The sequence below is a fragment of the Mya arenaria genome, chromosome 13 (assembly GCF_026914265.1).
Source record: "Mya arenaria isolate MELC-2E11 chromosome 13, ASM2691426v1".
NCBI lineage: Eukaryota > Metazoa > Mollusca > Bivalvia > Myida > Myidae > Mya > Mya arenaria.
In genome coordinates this window covers 55,123,788-55,141,717 of record NC_069134.1, presented here as the reverse complement: position 1 = coordinate 55,141,717, position 17,930 = coordinate 55,123,788, and the positions used below count along the sequence as shown (strand labels likewise).

At 34.7% G+C, this 17,930-nt stretch overlaps 1 long non-coding RNA gene across 1 annotated transcript; it reads left to right on the top strand.

Annotated features, from left to right (window-relative positions):
• The first annotated feature begins 7,463 nt into the window (after positions 1–7,463).
• Positions 7,464–8,730, top strand: LOC128213484 (uncharacterized). The gene is made up of 3 exons (XR_008257742.1): positions 7,464–7,588; positions 8,216–8,300; positions 8,626–8,730. It is a non-coding gene; the product is annotated as an uncharacterized LOC128213484 (long non-coding RNA).
• Positions 8,731–17,930: the final 9,200 nt, after the last annotated feature.

Sequence of the window (17,930 nt, the reverse complement as noted above, 5' to 3'; positions counted from 1 at the left end):
GCAAGGATCCATTACTTAAATGGTTGATTTCCTCAAACCACCGAATGCTCTTATCGTTGAACGCGTCAATATAATTCTTGGCTAAATCAATAACTCTGTAAGGAATCACACCTGTTTGGTAAAACTGCATCAAATTATTATCACTTAGGTAAATCTCTTGTAGATGCTTGTTGTTTTTAAACATTGCCTTTGGAACGTACGGTAGCTGATTGGATGAAATATCCACCACTTGTAGATTGCACATATATTTAAACATTTCAGTAAAATGATCCGGATGGCTTTGAAGCATACTATGCAGATTATTGTGCGCAAGTAAAAGAGTAGAAAGCTTATGACCCCATACATATGGAAGACCGAAATATACCATTTCATTAAATTGTAAATCCAAATTTTCTAACTCGAATGTAATGTTTGTTTCAATTTCAAACAAAATCCTTTTTAAACTGTTCCTCTGGAAGGATAGTGTTTTAAGAGAAAAGGTAAAGTTTTCCGATGGAATGGATATAGTAAAATTAAAAGGTAGGCTTAAATTCGGTCTGTCATATATATTGTTTGCTATGAGTGTGTCCACATGCCGCAATCGTTTTAATACCAAGACAAAGTCTTTACCCTGAACTGTGCAATTTTCCTTTCCAAACGCTCGTGTACATTCAGCATTTTTCACACTGTTTTTAAACATCGGAAAACGGCCTTCTGAAAAATCAACAGTTCGTAGTGACCTATAAGTAATATCCCTTGTCCAGTCTCCACCATTCAGTTGATGTATTTTGACTGTTTGTAGCGATATATTTTCAAGGTTATTGAATATAATGTTGGATGGGTCCGCGTCGAAACGATGTATAAAATTGCCGTTTGCTTCTAAACAGGTCAAATTACGCTGACCAAGTGCGGTTAAAACACTGTCATTTAAATTAATTTGAATGTGGTAGTAATCTGGAATCGAAAAGTCATTCATTAACAGTGTTTTCAAATTTGGGAATGCCGTTTTCGAAATGAGTATCATACTAAAAACATCGAATGAAAATCGTTCATTGTTAGAAACATTTAATTCAACAATACTATCCAATCCATTGAACGCTCCGTATTCCAACTGAGTTATGGGACAACCACAAGCATGTATTCCAAGGGATTGTAAGCTGTTCATCATTTTAAATGTGTCGTTTGAGATAGACACATGTTTCGAGAGTGGTGTTTGCCACGATATATCTAAAGTCAGTATGTTCCCCCATGTTTGGTTTTTAAAGGTTTCAGGAGACAAACATATATTGCAATTAAGATCTGTTAATTTAACACTAGTTATTCCACTTGGAATATTCACAGGAATTCCATCTTCGCACTCCATGTAATATCCGTAGCATATGCATCCGTTCACTTCACAGTCATTGCCATTGTTTCTAATGATGTGTTTTGCGCCCTCGATTGAAATTTTGGAGAATAAAGTGACATACAGAATTAACACAGCATATTTCGAATTGCGGTACAGACCCGTCATTTTGCCTTTGTATTTTATTATGAGAAGAGTTAGATGATGAGATGTAATTATATCCAATTTCAAGCGCACTGGCAGGTTTTGGCGAAGGAGATAGCTGCCGTCACGCACCCAATTTCTCAATAATAGTAGTTAAAACTACATGGATAACCTGGAAATCCGATACCATCATAATGAAATTTCCCACGCCTCCATCATCTCTACCCAGGCTATTCATCACGTTATACTTCATTGACCATTTAGTCTGTGTAGTAATCGTAATGATAAAGCGTGGGCTCCGACGAATTGCATCGCATTGCATAAATGTACTATAATCTCATGAAATTTAGCAAATCTCATTCCATACGCCCTTATTATATGAAACAATGGATCCGCTTATGAATGGTCTAAATCGGTGTAGTGGCAACACCAAAGGGTAGTTATACTGTTTTCCCTGTTATTTCCATTTACAATTTAGGTCAACCAAAATTAATTTGTAGTTTTAGTTTCCCGGCCGACGTTTTGTTTAATTAGTTTTATAAAGTTTACTTTAATTGCATCGATATCTTGGCACATTTAAAGTTCGAATGTATTTAAACAAAACAACGATTTAAACAATAGAATAACTTTACAAAAAAACCGGCAACCACAACACTATGTTTGTTTGGCGTTAATGATATAACGTCTTGAGGAAAATGAAACTCAATGTACAGGAGGTGTTTTCACATTTCATCTAGCATCCAATAGTGTATAGCAAATCGTGCGTCAGTGATATTCGACACCTTTTGTGTGCATAAAATTTACAAATGCGGAGGACCGTTTTGAAAAAGCACAGTTTGAGCACATGCTAATTTAATGATATTCGCTCAAGGTGATAAAGTAAAAAGGCATTTTTGTAAATTATTATTAGCTGTTATATATTTGTCTTTAAAGCTTCACTCACACAGATTGACAATTTTGACTTTAATTTTATATTTTTAAAAATTAGCTTAATTTGGCATTAATACATTCAATTCGTTCATATCAGATAAAACACAAAAGCAAATATTGAAATGATTTTGAAAACAGACGAAAATCATTTTTTTCTTAGAGCGTTAATATCACATTTAGCCATAAAACATCGATTATCGCATGTAAATAGTTAAACCTGCGATCTGATGTTTTGTCAGCAGTCTTATGTCACTAGTTTCCAGACATTAACGAAATAACTGGCTCATTTCCAGACAAAAAATAAAAAAGTCAAAACAGTCAATCTGTAATAGTGCAGGATTTAAATTTGCTTATAACACATTTAATATTTCATCCTGATTAGTTTTATTTAGTCTATAAACGTATACAGGGTTTATATTTTGAATATTTGACTTCTGGCCTCATCACTGTAGTTTTCGTAGTAATATTTCAGATAACATTGCTATTTCGTATTGGACATTTTTAGATTTCTTTTCTACCTACCCTACCCTACCCTACCCTACCCTACCCCACCCCACCGACACACCCACACCACCCCACCCCACCGACACACCCGCCCGCACACCCACCCATAAACCCAATTTTAACTGTACAGTGGAGCAACTGTTAAGTTCCTAAAGACTGAAAACGGTAGAATTCTGTAAATCTGAGTTCCTTTTGAGGGATTTTCAAGAGATTTTCACTTATGATGTGACAGATTAACCCTAAAAACAATGGCATAGTTGCCAACACGGTACAATATTAAAATAGTTTTACAACATATTCTCGAACGTTTGCCACCGATTAACACCAAGCAATTAAGTGGCGTTGAAATGTTTTCAACGTATTTAAGGAATTGCCACTTTTTGCTGCTGCTATTCATGCATATCTGCCCAGATGGTCTGAACAATCACAAAACAGGAAGATGAGTGATTGTAAACTTGACTAACAAACCACAATGCTAAGTTCATACTTATTAAGACATTCCTGCTCAAAGTATGCACGATGGCTGGTAATCGAACAAAAACTGAAACATAATTCCACTTTCAATATTTCTGTTTATATTTTGTAAAAAAAAGCAATTGAAATTTACCACGCATCTTTCACTGCCCACCAGTTACAGCTTTAAATTTACAACGCATACGTCAATGACTAGCCACTAACAGTTTTATATTTCAAGCGCAGGCTTTACTGGCTAGCAAGTGAAAACATCAAATATCCCACGAAGGCTTTACTGCCCAGCCGGAAGCAACGTCAAATTCATAACGCATGTTTCTCTGACCAGCCAGTAACAAATTCAAATCCCCAACGCATGCTTCACTGACCAGCCATTTACAACTTTAAATGCACAACTCTGGGTTTACTGACCAACCAGTAACAGTTTCAAATTTAGAAGGTAGGCTTCACTGACCTGCCAGTAACAGATTAAATTTACAACGAAGTCTTAACTGCCCAGCTAGTATGCCGTATCAATTTTGAGTTTCTCATTCTGAGGAGTACAGATTACGGTTTCTCACCTGAAAGAATATTATGTTATGTACCTGGTTCTACATAAGTCTCTCATTACATACACAAAAACGGTCGAGATGTTTGCAGAAAACTAGTAGAGTTACTGTTTGCAGACATGTACATACATAAGTTTCTTTTTGGACCAAATAAATTTACTAAAATATACAATATTATGGTTAACTTGATGATGAAATGTCTGCATTTAGAATTGAAGTTTATATGAATGTTGTTCAATTCAGAATTATAATTAATCCAATTGTTGTAGAGGTGGATCTCATACCAGTTATTTTCAATCAAATGTTATGTAAAGTAATGAAACATGTTCAGGATGTTATTTAAAACTTGATGTATTACATATTGTTGTATCTCATTTAGTTATAGAAAGATAACGATAAAAGCAATAATTTATACTATTAGTAAGCCGAACATCTTAAAGTATGTTCTCCCAAGCTTCTGCTTTATGTTCTCATTTTAAATCGGTACAGAATTTAACTATAACTTGGTGAGTAAAAGGGACTTCTTGTCGATATGCCTCATAATCGCCTACACGATCGTGTTACCCACTTCCGCACTATGATAATTTCACTAAGCCGGGAACCACCTACTCAAGACGATTGACTCTTGCAAAGAATTAGCGTATGTTTTAACGGTTGTATTTCCCCTGCAGTGGATCAGAGTGGTAGTCGTTTATGATTCAGAGGCAAGTGCACAGACAGAACGATATCATGGTTAGAGCTACCCTGCTTTTTACGTGCACCACTGTATGACATCGTCACACTCCCATTTAACATCCTGCTGGAAAAGGATTAGTATGTTTACTGACGATGCGGGATGTCAAACCTGTGTTCTCTGAGTCAAACATCGGCTTGTCAATATGTGTTCAAAAGTAAAATACGTTAACACCCTTCAATACCATTTAAAGTCGTTATACACAGTCTACTTAGCTGAAGTTGAATAAATCTTGCGATGACTTCGCAAATGTCTTTACGGGTTTTATTTCCCCTGTTCCACAAAGAGCCATTCATCGAGGAGAGGCATATATTCAAGAACGAGAAAATATTCGGGAACGATGATCTTTCATCCACGTCACTCTTATTGTTGTGATAAGTTATATAACTATATAATGAACATAATCCAACGCTGGTTATTTTACAAGTTTGGGTAAAGAAAATAGTATCTTTGCAACTGATATTGATATCGATTTAAAAAGTCCGTACTTTGGAAAGTACACCAGAACGTACCCCGGAAATGTGCCCAGAATTTACCCGGGAATGTACTCCGGAAAGTACTTCGAAAACGTACCCTGCAACGTTATACGTAATACTCCCCAGCATATTTTCAGGAATGAATCCCAAATCGTATGCCGGAATGTATCCCGGAATTTAACCCCAAAAAAACTCAGGAATGTACCTCGGAATGTACTTTTCAACGTACCAGGGACGTACCACGAACTGTACCCATGACTGAATTACGGAACGTACCACGGAACAGAACTCAGAACTCAAATAAGTTTATAAACACATGTATAGAATAATACATAGATAGTAAGTGGCTAGCGCCTTAAAGTAACTCGCTCATGGTTTGTAATATGCTCCTTTTTATTACGAAATAAAGTGAGGCAAATCATAAGAAGTGTTAAAACAAAACTACCAAAAGCTGGAACCCTTCAGCAAATGTTGAAATGTCTTTGAAGACTACAATTCTATCGGCGTTAATAACGCTGAGATGTTGCGTGATTAATTGATTGACATTATCACGTGATGTTATCAATGTATCCTTAACAGGTCAACATATCAACCACCATATTTGTGGGTGGCCGTGTGGACAAGCCGGCTGTTTTCTTATTTTTTCTTGACTTTACAGGCGTAGGTTCGAGACCCACTAAAACCCGAATACTTTTTTATGCTATAGGTATATTGTTTTCTGCAATTTCGATGTCATAGAGTAAAATAATGATAAAATCAATGTTTTCAGATGCCTTACCGGGAAAACTATTTTTGGTCAAAAAACATGAGCTATTCACTTTAAAATTGTAATTGAATAATAAAAAAAAAGTTCATGTGATAAGCATACTATATTTGCGACAAGAGATGTGTGTACACCATTTTGCTCCATGCTCACTGTTGACTGTTAAAAACAGATGCAAGATTGAATAAAGTAACTTAAAGAAGGAATGCATTGTTAATATATCATTGTACACATTTAAAAATAAAGTCATATGAAGTTCCATTTTTTTAAATCACCCGTCTTCAAATCCCTAACCTTTCATATATTAATGACGCGCAATCCATTTTTCACAGTATTACATGATTAAACATCTAACTTTTTTGCTGATGTTTTGTAAACAAACTGTTCACACATGTTATGCTTGACGTTTGTCCTACTGACTCCTAAAGGAATAGGAATAGGAAAAGATATCTTTTGATTTTCAGTAAAAGTTCATATGGTTGTCTGTCTATTGTGTTGATAAAGCTGTCCAAAGTGTACATCGGCTCTGACGGTTGACGCACTGTTCCAAAAACTAGGAGCCACTTTCTCTTCAAAGGCAATCTACTACTAGATCCTTGTTCACAGTTCGTTAATAAATGTGAAGACAAACTATTTAAAAACGTATTTAACTGTGACCTTGGACTTATCTAACTGAACCCGTAGGTAATGTGTTGGTCAAGTCCAATTTACAATTAAAGTTTTATGGCCGTACGTTAATCTGTTCTTGTATAAGTGATCAACTAAGTCCCAACGGAAGGTATTTAATATTTGCCTTGTCCGTCATGCCACCAAATATTATAAGCGTCGCAGCTTTAGATCATTCATTTATACTTAAAGTTTAATGAAATTTCACAGACATGTCCACCAGCAATGGAATGTGTTGTGATCATAAGTCTCTGCTTTCCCTTTAGAGATTTAATGTCACATGTATAGGTAATTCCAACAATGCTAATTTCAAGCAATTTTTCATGTACCAGTGACAACTGTTATTTTAATAGGGTGCACTATTACAAATTGTAGAGGTTTGTGATAAATATGATATGTTTTTAAACATGAGTTGATTGAAGTAACAGTTTAATTGGATAATATGTATTTGTGCTTAAGAACAAAAAAATGACAAGAAAACGAAGCGTAAATGTATTGTTTACTCAGAAGAATTTGATGATGGCCATTTCCCGAAAGGAGAGAGGTTTGATTCTGTCAAAGATAGTTGTGAGGAATCAGTGCGTGAAATTATTTCAACTTTCTGTTATTTCATGTTGCAACCTTCCAGAAAGCTTTCAAATGATGAACTTTTTTAGCATCATCTAGCATATATCATATGATGCCAATGGTAATGAATGTGAACAATTTTCCATCATCAGCCAATTGTATAAACAGATTTACCCAGGGTAATATTTTACCGGCGGTAATTTTCCTGGTAAATTGGCGGTAATCTATTGTATAAAACAAAATTAAGATTTTACCAAGCTATTTACCGCGGTAATATTTACCCTCCTCCAAGAGGTGGGTAAATTGATTTACCGTCTCAGTTACCAGAATCAAGATGGCCGACCAGACATAAATAAACGCTCGATTCACAACTCATTTTGTCGATTTTAAAGACAAACTGAAACTTCGTGCTTAGAAAACTGTTCCATTACGTCCATATCAATAGAAGACAGGAATACAGAGGTAAGAAATCGCCAATAACTCACTGTGTGAACAAATAAATGCATTATAAATATTCCAACGAACAAATTTCATGTACAAACACAGTGACACAAGAAATCTGAAGTTTAAGAAAGTTATTTACCTTGTTTCGCGTTTAAATAATTCCAAAATCTTTCAAAGCTCAATGCAATTGTTCGAGACCAACACTTGATTGCAGGTCTCGACCTTACTTTGTTGAAATGTATCCCACTTTGCACATATTTTGAGTATTTTGCACATAAATATTTACAATCAAATTGAACCGCCTGTAAACATTGAACAATACTGTAAATGACAGCTATGACGTCATTTTCTATGAAATATACCTCAGTCTATAGTCTATTTCCACAGTTTTCTTTTATATAGAGGCACACAATGGGGTGGCTGCTAACCAAATACTGTGAAGTGCCTTGATAATATAAAAGTTTACTGTATATTTGATAAAAACAACAGCTGTGGTATGACAACATACCCAAGTATGATTTTTTGAGTTTGTTAAAATGTATATAAATTATACTGTTACATATACAGTTCTGTGATTAGCACGTTTATGTTCAATTGTACACAACCATTTCATAATTGTGATAATGAATATTATAATCATTTTAGGCTTTTCATCAGCGAAAGCCAGCAGAGCCAGTGTGATGATAGAACATATAACAGGCACATGATTAAAGACACCAAGAGCAGTGAGGTAAAAATAAGGTCGTTTTTTTTTCTTCTGTAAATTATCAGTGTACTGTCATTTGAATGAAAGCAAAATATCATTAACTTGTTTGTTTATTGTGAAAGCCATCATCTCTTACCGACGATCTTGTTAACTTACCTTTCAAATTTATATAAACATTGGCCTCTAGGGAACGCCGTCAAACCCCCCCCCCCCGCCACCCCCCACCCCCTCATATGCATATTTCCATATCCGCATCCAATATTCATTAATCAGCCATTTAAGATATGAAGCTGATTTCACAGACAACATATAATTTTAATGATTACAAAATAATTTTACTTATCTTTAGATTGCTACCAGTGGAAGACCAAGGTTATATGACAAATGTGCCGTCAAGAAAACATCACAACATGAACTTCATGGAGCCGCTAGTGAATTATATGCTGTTTAACATTGCTGATTCTGGTTATTGGTATATACATAAGAATTGACTTTGATTTTGAATTTAAGACCATTTATATATATATATATATATATATATATATATATATATATATATATATATATATACAAATTCAACCTTTGGGACATTTTGCCTATTTGAACAACCTTTGGAAGACATTATCATTACATGCTATATATCCTATAATACTATATCCTTTGCATATTCCTTCATAAAATATGCATAATTAAATGTAGTAAAGCATAATTAATGATGTTTTTTTCCCAAAAAACTAGCCATCGAGAATATACAATTTTTGACTGTCGCCTAAAGGTAAAGCGCCGGATGTTCATGAAAAAGTACAACCTTTGGGAGAAGTACCCCAAATGTTGTACTGTATATGTCGCCGAAAGGTTCAATATTATATATAATGTAATTTGACTACTTAACTCAGCCGGTAGAGTGGTCTGAATGTTTCGCGGCAGACCCCGTTCGAATGTTTTAGTCCTACTGACAACGTTAAGATGCCAGTTCGGTAACCATGATTTATGTAGCCATCTCCTCAATCCTTTCATTATATTGTCAAATTACTATTTCTTGCATTTTATTTGCTGTGTTCATAACAATATATGAAGCTAATTTTAATTTAAAGTCGGGCTAGGTTGTGATCTTACTCTCACACTAAGACGAAGATTTATGAACCTTAATAAACAATACAACAAAATATATGCCATTATTAATAAGCCACATACATGTTGTTTGTCCAATGAAATGTTCTATTGCCGTTTTCATCATTGCATTACTCTTGTAAAAAAGCAGCATTGTTTGCACTTATGACTGGGTTGCTGAATTGCTTCAACCACCAGTTGGTGTGTAAGCTTCTTTAAGCTCGCACTCGGGCCTTGCCCATTCGACGAGTGCTCTGGTAAGAGTGTTAGTTATCTAAAATAATTCAAGAATGGTGCACAGACAGAATAAAACCCTGGTTTGAGCCAACCCAATTCTTTGACGTGCCGCAAAATATAGAACTGTCACACGGGACCCCGATTAACGTCCATCCCGGAAGATGATTAGTATATAAGTGTTGCGGTTGGGAATAGAAACTGCTGTCCCTGGATTGACTAGTGTGACACAAGACCACGGAACCACCCGGAAAACGTTGACAATCTATTAACCGTGTATTTCGGTATTTTCTCCCTATATATGGCGATACCGATGAGCAATGCGATGGTTGTCGGAATAAATCCTCCGGCGGGATTATGTATGCCAAAAACGTGCCCTGGTATCCAAACGCGTAGTTAGCAGCTAGCCTATTTCATTTTCGTGAGCTGGAAGAACATCAATACTTATGAAACGGGTATAAAAATTACAAGTTATTATGACTATATGCAAAATGCAGCATGAATGACTCATTTAATAATAGTTTAATACGAAAAGTTGAAATTGTTGTGTATGATGTCCACATCCTGTTATGCCAATGCCAAAACGATTGTCTGATTGAGGGTCAGACATCGACGGCCCTATACTTGGAGGAAGAATTGACGATTGGATTTTAAATATGTCTCTGGTGTAATGTTGTCTGCGATTGCATACGTTTTCTTCTCAGACTTAAACAGACGTGTCGTTTCAAACCCACTGTTCCTATATTTTAAATAACAAATAGAAACCACTCTTTGCTAATATCTACCGTTATGGCATTCCTTAAAACACCAAGTGCACGTGCGCTTTTCAAAATCATTTCAGAACTGAAAAAAGAGTGAAATCTATATACATTGTTAATTTATTATGTTTTCAATTTGAAAAAAAAACTGAAATGCTATGAATATATGTAAGTTTCACTTGTATCTGTTTGATTGTTAAACCAATCGAAATAATTATGTGAGGCTTTTTTTCCAAGAAAATAATGACTGCAAAACAAATCAGTAACGTATTATTTCACTTGAGAAACAACCACCAGAAACCATACAGTAAAACTACACTAAGAAAAATGATTTGTCTTAATGAATGTAGTGCAGTTAATCTCTAAAAAATATTTAAAGGTGCACTTGACAATTATTCTTAAATATTTGATACGGTATAAAAGCGGTTACAGCAGGCGAGAAAATGCACAATATAAGATTATAATTATCTCCCATGGCCGAGAGTGTAAGATAGGTTAATTCCGACCCGAGCGTAGAGTGTTTTGCGGAAACGAGGTTTACCGAGTTTCCGCAAAACACCCTGCGCGAGGGTCGGGATGAACCTATCTTACACGAGTGGCTATGGTAGATGCTCTTTCTCCCACCTCAGTTAAACAAAATTAAGTAACAATGTATTTTTTGCTGGAACTCTTTTGTGCTTAGTGAAAATAATTGCGTATGAATATGCGATAGCACGTGGTTGTCATGGATATGCGCGCAATGATCCAGTTAATGTAAATAGTCAAATCGGTCTTTTTAAATAGTTCTAAGGAGAATGAAGCATTTTTCTTGAATGGTGTTTGAAAACTGTTTTATGGTGACATTTGAAGCGAGAAATAATTAATTAGCGTTCTAAATATTACCATAAAACAAGATTTCCTTGATGCTACTGACGACAGTCTTCAACAAGGGAGGTAATTACAATGTTGTGACAATTAAAAAAGGAGTTCCATACGGGCATTTTATCTTCGCCCGTGGGCAAGATAAGAATATCTAACATGGTTAAATTATTGGTTCTACTTATCTGAGGTGGGAGAAAAGAAGGTACAACACTCGCCCCAAGCGGTAGGTCCTGACGCGAGGCCAAGACTGTCTGTACATCATCTTTCCGCGTATCTATACCCCATTTAAACACAGCGACACACGAACATTCCCTAGATTGAATATCAAATTGATATTGCCACTAACCGTTTTTTTCTTGAATCCATCGTGTATGCGGTCGAACAACTTCTTCCTTGTGTCGATCACTTTGTGGTTAATAAAGGTGATATGGTGCCCCTCTTTCCCATTTCTAACCTACGCCCCTTAGAAGGGGTTTACATACTTAATTATTAAACGGCTCCAGACATTAATTAAGTAGAATTGTATTTTAAACATTGGCATAACACATGTAAATGGGGGGTAGACGATGTATAACAAATATAAGATATTTTGAACGTTTGCGATTCAAAGATTCTTTTAAATATGTATCAAAATGAATCTAGGAACAAATTAATTTATTCAAAAATGGTTCTTATATAGTTTTCCCATCAATTTATAGAAATTATTTCAATTACAAATCGAACTTCAGTTTTCCAGACATACTCATTCGTTTCACGATGTCCCTCCCAGAGGAGTCCGACTGCAAATATTAATTGTTCAGATATTAAGAATGTGTTCATTGGTTGCACAACACCTAGTTTAGTTTAAACTCTTTTTACTAATTTGTGGGATTTATTGTTCTGAAACAATTCTTAGTCAGTAAAACCTTTAAAATTGGTTATTTTGTTTTGTATTCGAATAACAAGGGACCACATAAATCCGCTGGCGACTTTTGGACACCAAATAACTGGGGGTTGACGTTTTCACTTAAACCCAGGTTATGGTTACGCCATAGAAGTCGAGACAACCATTGAAGTATAAAAAACACGAAAAGAATGAGGTCACAGGAGCGGAATTTTATACAGGATAATGAGGCCTAAATTGAAATTGATTCGACTTTTTTTATTGAAATCCCTGTAACGGAAAAAGATTTATCACAAGTTTAGAAAAGTCCTCGGTACACACAGAACATAATGCTTGACAAACCTATTGACTATTTATTTTGACTGACGAAGAGGTGTATCACTGTTATATTATTGAAAGGCATTTACTGCATGTTTTAAAGACTAATTAACACATAACAAACACTTTGCAAACACGTCAGTAAATGTAAAGTTGTGTTTATGTAACGTTTATTCGTGTTTCTTAACATGACTTTTACCTCAATTATACACCAATGATATATCTAAATAAATAACTGAGTCGGAAATAAAAACGTATGTTTTATAATCATCAAGGTTTAATCGAAATCCTTATTTAATTTACATGGAAAAGAGCTTTCATATGAAATACGTTTAAGCGACATACAATATACATGGATTTTTATTACTTCTTCAGGAAGGATCGCTTAAGATCATATCGTTCTTTACATGAAGCTTACAAAGGCCATTTTTCCTGCAACAAAATAGAGGGAAGAACAGAACAATAACACTAACATAATTTTACGGAATATTTACATTTGTTTGAATTGTATTCATAATCTTTTTAAGTTCTTAACCAGACGACTTACACTGAGCAGAGATTATCGGTTGAAAATTCAAAACAATTTGTACTTTTGGGACATATAAATTTGCATAGGTCCTTAAGTACGAATGTCCTGAAAATCTTGTGACAAGCATATCATCAACTTTTATGTATTTACTTCAATCTTTGATTTCGCATAACTTGACGTAAGAACGTGAAGGATTCTGTATTTAAGACACAACCGTTTCATTCATTGGCAGGTATATTGTCCTTAAGTCTATAATAAATTCATATAGTGTACTAGATGCCATTTTTTCTAAATCGAACAACTTATAAAATATTCAGTGGTTCACATATATTTTACTGTTTGAAATTATGAAATAAAACGAAAAGGACTTTATGGACTTATGCATGGCATAAAGAACGATATATTAATCAGCTTTTAACACTACCGAGCCCGGTAAACAAACACTTATTATTACAATTATTTTGATGATCTATTATCCACGTTGTGGTGACAAAAAAAATTATTTCTTTTCTGTTTTCTGTTTTTGTTTTTACATGAAAGGATGGGGTATTTCAGAGTATGATTTTACAAATCGGTCTAACCATAAACAATTAAATACATGTCACCACAAAAACATAACGTCAAATGAACAAACGCATCAAGAAAATAAATTATATCCAGTGAAAAAGAGCATACATTGAACTAGGGGCGACATGTTTATGTCTAGATAGTCAAGTATGGGTAATAATTACCTCGTACTTGAATACTTAATTAGAAAACAATCGAACTGCGGGCCGTTTGAAAAACAAAAACAAACAAAAAAACAAACAAACAAAAACAACATAAATATGTAGATAAACATTTGAAAAAACAACTAGAAAAATAAATTAATACAAAATGTCAATATATTCTTTGGTATTGAAGAAGTTTTAGAATTCAGATAGTAGTGAGGCAACTGGGAATTCAACAACAAAGAGGTCAGTTCACATTGTTATATATGTATGCACACTGGACGAAACGTCCTGATCTCAGAACACTCTCTTGCCAATGAACTGTCCGCGAGTCTTACTCATCCTTTAAAAATATCAAAGTTACCGTACTCTAGCTTTTACATTTTTAAGACACGCATGCTATCCAATTTCTAAATTACAACAAGTCAAGACCAATGAAAAAAAAACTCATTTGGCAAATTTCCCACAAACAAATGGGATTAACCCACCCCCTTGGCCTCAGAAATATGTTTCAGTCACACTTGGGGCTGTGACGGAGTCAAGCAATAACGCAGCCTCTATGGGGTGCGGGGAGACCTTTATAAACTCAACAACGGCAATAATACACGCCAAGTGGCGACATGTCAAGCCCGCTAAATAAGCTTCAGACAAAGTCAGAATATTTTCAATGTTATTGCAACACAGACATACATGGAGTTTAACAGTAAGACGAAAACTATTTATATTTAGTATGATATATTATTTGGTAACGTTCAACTTCGAAAATTAAAAAAAATATCGAACATCTCAATTATTGTGTACTTAATTAATTAATGTTTCAATAGTACTGTTTCAAATGTTGACCTCTCAGTGTTACCTTCAGGCCTGGCTGATGTGTGTGCTACGTCGCCTTATAATTGTGAAACCGTTTTGAAAATCCTACTATGTATGATCAATACAGCCAGGACAATGTTTTCTCAGGATCGATTGATGTACTTACGTTTTGTTGAAAATCCTTGTATACATGGTAAAGTTTCAACCCGGACTAAGTTCAGTCAAAATAAGTTATATCAACAGTATTCATTTTGATATTTAACTTGCATTGTGTCCTTGACATTTGACAGTACAAATAATTGCTGTGCGTTCATACCGCTTGTAGGCTCGTACTTAGGCGGGATTCCGATCGTTCAATCCTCATAAACAGACAGAAAAAAGGTACATACATTTTCACTACGAAATCGTGGCTTAATAAAATCAATCTTTATTAACAGAACAAAATAGACCATTCCGAAACAACAGTTTTTCTTAAAATCCGCTTTTCTACGATAATCATAATTATCAAATCACTATTTAACCCATGGACAAATCCCGCCAAATATGAGATACTGCGATGACCGTGATAGTATGCAACTGACTGGTATGTTTTGCCTATTAACCGAAAACAGTAATCTAATATCTACAGCGTGCTTAAAAGATAAAAGAGACATTTAGAAACGTTTAAAATTATAAACATATATATATGTTATAGCACCATTACTGATGATAACATTTTACTGAAAATAATTCATCTATGCCATATTCTAACATGACACATACTACTCTTACTGACAATATATTTTTCGATCCCTAAACTTTACTGTTAGGCAGAGATAAAATATAAATGTCATGCGTAGGCAATTAAAAAGGCAATTTACATCTATGTCCTTTTATGTTAAAATGTGTTTACACCTCAGAGGAATAATGAACCCACAAAAACAAAAACAACCAAAAGTAAATAAAAAGCAAAAAAAAAAAAATAACAAATGCGATAACATTAAATGTAAAAAACCTGTATGCAAAACTATATTCTTTTTTAACACAGTGACTTTTCGGTAAAATTTTCTGATCCTAAACAAAACTTTACTTTTAGGCAGAGGTAAAATATTCATGTCATGCGTAGGCAATTAAAAAGGCAATTTACTTCTATGTCCTTTAATAATAACAAATGCGATAACAGTAAATATAAAAACCCGTATGCAGAACTGTATTCTTTTCAAACACAGTAAATTTTGTCATCTGGTAAAATAATTGCATGTCTCCCAAAGGTTGTTGCGATGTTACCTAAAGGTCGGATTGTGTTATACGTTTCGGACACTATATTAAATCATTTTCTTGCTCGACATATGCTACGGGTAACCAATGTCGCATGTGTCAGGTTCAAACATGCAATTTGCATTTTTGTAATGTTATACGAAGTTACAAGAATATGACCTCACCCTACAGTTTGTGGTCCAAGTAGGCTTATAACAGGTCAAAACAAGTCCTGAATTGTGCACAAAGTGACCCCGGTTTCTGCTTGATGCCCTTATAAATACATATTAGGGACATATTATGCACGAAGTGAACAGATAAGGATGATGCATAATTTGTCGCCCTAGTAAACGTATAAGCTAGAATTGCTAGTCCTTAGCTGAATTTATAGCTATCTCCGCCTACTGGTTATTGTCCTAATAGGCACATGAGAGGGAAATTCCAGTCCGAGCCGAACATTTACTGCTTCCACCCACTGGTTGTCGCCCTAATAGGCACATCAGAGGAAATTTCCAGTCCTAGACGAAAACCTTTATGTTTATAATAATATATCATTTGATTACGAACAACTTTGAAAAGCAAACAAATCGAACCTCTTAATTTATTATGTACTTAGTTAATGAATGTATCAACAGTACTATTTAACTGTTGACCTCTGGGTGTTACCTTAGGACCTGGCTGATGTGTGCACCACGTCCCCTCATAATGATGAACCTTCATGGCAAAGCCGTTTTGAAAATCCTATTATGAAATATCAAAATACAGCCAGGACAATGGTCGGTCAGGATGGATGGATGTTCTCACGTTTTGTTGAAACTCATAGAATGCATTGTTCATCCCGGACTAGCTTCAGTCTAAATAAGTTCTATCAACAGTGTTAGTTTTGATATTTAACCTGCAAGTGTGTCCTAGACATTTGACGAACACATCTGTGTTTATGCGCTAAGGGCTTTATGGTGATCCTTTATACTTGGTTAAGATACAGTTCGGGTGGAAGCACTTACAAACTTTTACCCACTATGTGATCTTTTTCAATATCATTATTTAACATAACACAAACGCTGAGGTACCAGTCATTCAATATGTATGCGTTTCAAGCCTTTGGATATACGGTTACAATCCTGTTATCAGTCATTAATATTTTCCGTAAATGCATTAATTAGTGAGTTGTTAAATATTATTCTCTCAATTTTCATCTTTGTTATACATGTGTATGGATTGAATTTGAAGGAGAGTGTCACTTTTAGGAAAAAGAACTATTGCTGTGCGTTCATACGGTATGTAGGTTCGTATGTAGGCGCGCGCCCGATTTTTCAAACTGCATAAACCGACAGAAAAAAGGTACATACATTATCACTAAGAAATTGTTGCGTAATAAAACCTATCTGTATTAATTAGACCATTCAAAAGCAACAGTTCTTCGAATCCGCTATTCTACGATCATCGTTATTATCAAATCACTATTGAACTCTCAGACGAACCCGCCAAATATGAGATTCGGCGATGACCGTGATATTATGCAACTGACTAGTATGTTTTGCCTCTACAGCGCGCTTAAAAGACGAGAGAGACATTTAGAAACGTTTAAAATTATGAGCATAAGTATGTGTTGTGGCACCATTACTAATAATAACATTTTACTGAAAATAGTTCATGTATGCCATATTCTAGCATGACACATACTACTCTTACTGACCATAACTTTTCTAAACCCTAAATAATACTTGTCCTTGAGGCCTAGGTAAAATGTTTATGTCATTTCTATGCAGCAAAAAAATAAATATGCATCTATGTCCTTTTATATAAAAATTGTGTTTACACTCATCAGAACATTGGATCTACAAAAATAATAAATTGGATAACATGAAATTCAAAATCAAACATTTGGAAAAACAAATTATTATTAAATCTAATACCGTTTGGATTACAATCGATTAAATCGTCTGGTAACATACTTTTTTGTCTTCAAAATGTTGCAACGATGTAACCCAAAGGTCGGATTGCCAAACCATTTCGGACACTTTTTTTAAAGCATTTTCTAGAAAGATTATTGTTGTTCTTCACATATTACTGACCAAAAATGTCGCGTTATATCATGCTCAAAGTGCTTGTTGGGGTGGGAGTAGAAGGGAAGGGCGATTTTGTACATGTGATATATGCCTTTCTTGTTAGAATGTTCATTATTCAGTTATAGAATTCACA